A 4,636-nucleotide genomic window follows, 5' to 3' on the forward strand; every position below is an offset into this window, starting at 1 on the left:
CACAATAAGCCCCATGGAGCCCAGTGAAGCCCCGTGGAGACCCAGCTCACATGCATGAGGGCTGCAGGCTCTGAGAGATGAGGACCCTGCAGTTTCTGGGGATGCTGGAAAGATCACACAGCCAGCTCTGTCAAAGTAGACATCCTAAGGCAGGAAGTCAGCTCAGATGTGAACGTGCAGCCTGAACTATGTTGCTGTGTGACTTTGAGTTGATTTTCTCTCTTTAGACCATTGCTTACCTTTGTTGAGTCACTTCGTCTTCATTTTAAGTAATGAGCCTTTCTTCTTAGGTCTAAATAATGCCTCAGGTGTGTGCCTCTGTACAGTTTCAAAATGGTCTAGCACCGTTGTCTGGGGAGCCTGAAGCTACATTTAGGAGCTGGAAAGGAGGCACAGTGTGGGCAGGTGGCCTTGTGCCCAGGGAGGAAGGGACCCCTCAGCATGCTGAGTCTGCATGCTGCTCCTTGCACCCCAGCTACCTAGAGATCCTTCCACGAGACCATCATTCCTTCCATCTTGGAGCCTAGTTAAGACACAGATGCCGTAGACAGTTAATGTATTAAATCCTTGTGCACAGGAGAAACACCTGGGGACTGAAGAAAAGCCAACAGGCAGTGCTGGGGCCTCACTCCTGAGCACTCAAGTCAAAATTTCTGCTTTGCTGACTTCCCTGATGGGAATCCCCAAAACCCAGGAGCAAGTGTGGGAGGGGAGAAGTGGGTGCAACTGCCAACTCCAAGCCTCTGCTGCTCCCCCAGGCCCTGGACACTCCCCAGCTTCTGGATGCTGCATCTGCTGCTCCCCCAGCCCCTGGACGCTCCCCAGTCCTGCTTGATGCCTGTGTGCCTTGGGCCCCGTCCGCCCAGCTGGGCCTGGCATGGAGCTGCTCGCAGAGCTTCAGATAGCAGTGGTCAGAGGCCTGTGGGGTGAGCTTTAGATTCTTTCCGGAGAGCACGTGGAGGTGGTATGGTGAGGGCTCAATGTGACTGGGACACATGCAGTGCCTGGAGGCTGGGGCGCCTCGGAGGAGTGAGGACGAAGCTGTGTGTCGGGGGGTGCTGGGGTGGTACTGCCACGAGCAGCTTTTTCCCAGAACCGCCTGAAACTGGGCTCAGCTCACTCCCACTGGAGGAGGGCTCCCTGGCTGGCTCCATAACTGCTCTTCTTCAATGAGTGAAGCCACGGAGCCTGCTCTTACCCACTTCTTGCACGAAGGCTGTTTCCTTACAGGAGCAGAGTTAAGCCAAGATCCACTAGGCAGATTCGGCAGCTGATGCCACAAGTTCCACTGAGAGAAACAGTGTCACCGAGGCCACTCCTGGGCTCTGTGCCACGAACCCCTCCCAGCTTCTGCTCTGTCCACTTCCACGCTCCCTTGGGCCATGGAACTGTCATGACTCCGCCTGAGAGCAGTGGGCTCCCGTGTCGCCTGGGATCTCCACAGTCAGAGCACTGGTCCCCAGGGCCCTTCAGAGTCGTATTTTCTAGAGACTTGAACATCGCAGTAGGGTCAGAGATTATCTGGAGACATCCCCATGCACTGGGCTGTGGTGAAGGAGGGTTGCGGTCTGTGTGGACTGAGGAGATCCTCAGGGCTTCACCCCCAAGCTCCCGGGCAAGCCACGCAGCCCCTTGAGACTTCTGTTTCTTTATCTGCAACGTGGAAGACCGAAGTCAGTGGTGCCAGAATCAACAGTGTCAACGCCAGAAGCCCTTCCAGCCCTGGGTTCTATGAGTCCCTGGTCTTGGCCTCAGGAGAACTCATGCAACAGTTCCTCTTCCGAGTGAAGAAAACTAAGAGTCAGCCCCCGTCCCACCCCGGTTCGTGCTGTGTATACAAGACAGGACCCAAGAGTCATCACCTCCTTGCCTCTTCCCGTGGCGTCCATTGGGTTGTGGCCCCACCCACACTGGGGGTCAGCCTGGTTCCAGCAGCCTTTCCTGTCCTGGGGCCTCGGCTCTGTCCTTTGCTTGAGTGAGTGCCAGCCGGTGTGCTCCCTGGGAGGACCCAGGTATCACCACAGGGACCTGCTCTGTCGGCTTCCTGGGCGGATGGGGGGTTGGGGACAGGATGATGCTGCCCCTGGGGCTTGAGGGGCATGGAAGCCCCAACCTCATCTCTCCAAGGAGTATTTCCCTTCTCTGCTTTCTTGAGAGGGGATCCAGCCCACTTCCCTCTTCGTGTGCACAATTAAGAGCCAGGGGCATCAGTGGCCAAGGCTGTTTTGGTAGCAGATGCACAAAGACAGATTTAGGGGTCGAAGCCTGGGCACCGCAGGTGCAGGGAAAATGTGTGGGGCAGGGGTTGTGTCCATCAAGAGGTGGGAGAAGGGCACAGAAAGGGAAACTGAGGGTCGAACACACATTTAGGCTTCGAAAAAAGCTGCTAGAACCAGAATAATTCGACAGGCTTTGTGCTTGCAATTTTGACATTATTCTCATGTTTAGGGACTTTTTGACAGGCACACCTGACTGTGTTGCTGGTGGCTTGTTTCTTTCTCTGGGGCTGAGGGGTACATAGAGAAGGACCTGTGTTTCCTGAGGAAGAATCCCCGATACAAGGATAGAAGCAGCATTCTAGAGGGAGGCTGTGCAGGGCACTTCTGGGATCGCATACAGAACCCCAGCGGGAGCGGAGTCCACAGACCATGCGGGGCTCTGGGTTCCAGGGGCCTGGCCTGGCAGCAGCACAGCGCTGTGAGATGTGCACTCGAAGCGGTGATGGTTCTATCGGGGCGGCTCCGGGGCTTCTCTCTCAGTCACACCACTGACTTGCAGTCAAGGAACACAGCAAAGAGATCCCAGCTTTCTCTGGCAGGCGGACGGGCAGGCTTTACGCAACGACCATCTCACCAGGCAGCTGCACCTAGCGAGAAGGGAAGTCGGACTCGTAACTTCGGGGAATAGTAATACCTATTCATGTTGGTCATGTCTTGGAATTGCTCTTGGATTAAATTTTAATCTGTTAATACAAGCAACCCTATAAAGGAGGGACCATTGCACAGATGGGAAAACTGAGGCCCAGGGAGGTTAAATACCTCCTCTGGGATCGCACATCTGATTTGTGGCAGGGCCTTAAATCAAACCCAGATGACCTGGCTGACAGCTTGCCCTCTGACTCTCTCCATAGGCAGTGATGCTTCTGGAAGCTTCCATGTGGTGCTCAGCACTTTTCTGTCTGGGTTTGTCATGGGTAAGGGGAAGGAGGAAGGTAGAAAGAGGGCCCCCTCCACCAGGAACACAGAGTAGGGAGCCCCACCTGGACATATGGAAATAGGAGATGACCTGGAAGAGAGACACCGCAGTATCCAGGGCCGTGCATTTTGGACCGGGCAGGAAGTAGCCCCGAGGTTCTGGGAAGAGGGAGAGTCAGGAGTGCCTGAGGGTGGTGCTCCTGCCTGCCCTGCCTTGCCCCACGACTCTTTGCACAGTTTAGAGGCCCCATCCCCTGGACAGCAGCACCCTGCACTGCCAAGAGGGGCTGAGTTTGTGCAGGGTCTTAGTGCCCATGCTCCCCTTGTTGCAGAGCAGCCGACATCCACCCTTTCCCCACTTTCCAGAGGAGGAGGCTGAGGCTCCTGCTGGGACCTTGCTATCCACTCACAGGGCCACTGGGAGGGAACAGGCCCAGAAATGCCAGGTCAGGAGAAGCACGGCACACATGTGAGGAGCCATCCGGTTCCACAGATGCTCCTCTGTGGTCCACAACTCCACTGGGTACCTGCGGAAGATGTCCCAGGAGCGTGTCAGGGAGGCGCCGGCGGTAGGGGCCAGGGCTGACCGCAGGCTCCAAGCTGCAAGCACCACACTCCAGCCCAGCAGGGCCACGTTTCCAGGCAAGCTGTGGTGTCACCAGGCAGCGGACACAAACGCAGGCCTCAGTGTTAGTTATGGTCAAGGTCATGGACTTCTAGCCATTTGGGTTCCTCACATCACCGTGGAAAGGAACAAGGCCCGGTGGGCAAGGACCTTCTATGCAGAACAACCTTTTCCCGGCCGTCCTCAGCAAGAGGCCCTGTTTTGCAGCTTGGGACGCTCCCACAGTGGAGGCCTACATGGGGCACCGCAGCTTCAGAAAGGATGGAGACTGTGTGACATAGCTGCCTCCCCCTCAGGTCCTCTGCTGCCGTTACTCAGCAATCTCTGTGCACAGCACCATGCCCGTGATAAGTGCATCTCAAGCCTTCACGTGTCACGTGAAGAATATGTGTTCTCATGGGAGAACAGAGGTGGTGGGCACACTACCTGCCACTCACAGAGGCTGAGATGCCTGTTCTCTCATCTGGGCAGAGCTGCTTTTGCTGGTTTTGATTTTATTTTCCTGACAGATGATTGGTGCAAGCAGTGGCTGTGATACAGGAATCTAAGCAGACAACATGATTCCCAGGGCTCACTCCAGCCTCGGGTCTTCCATTTGCCCCTACCTCCCGGAAGGCCCTTTTTCTTTTCTCTTTTCTTTTCTTTTCCTTTCCTTTCCCTTTCTTTCTTCCTTCCTTCTCTCCCTCCCTCCCTACCTACTTACCTACCTACTTCCTTCCTTCTTTCCTTCCTTCCTTCCTTTCTCTTTCCCCTCCCTCCCTCCCTCCCTTCCTTCCTTCCTTCCTTTTCCTCTCCATTCCTCTCCTTTCTTCTCTCT

The sequence above is a fragment of the Piliocolobus tephrosceles genome, chromosome 8 (genome assembly GCF_002776525.5).
Source record: "Piliocolobus tephrosceles isolate RC106 chromosome 8, ASM277652v3, whole genome shotgun sequence".
Taxonomy (NCBI): domain Eukaryota; kingdom Metazoa; phylum Chordata; class Mammalia; order Primates; family Cercopithecidae; genus Piliocolobus; species Piliocolobus tephrosceles.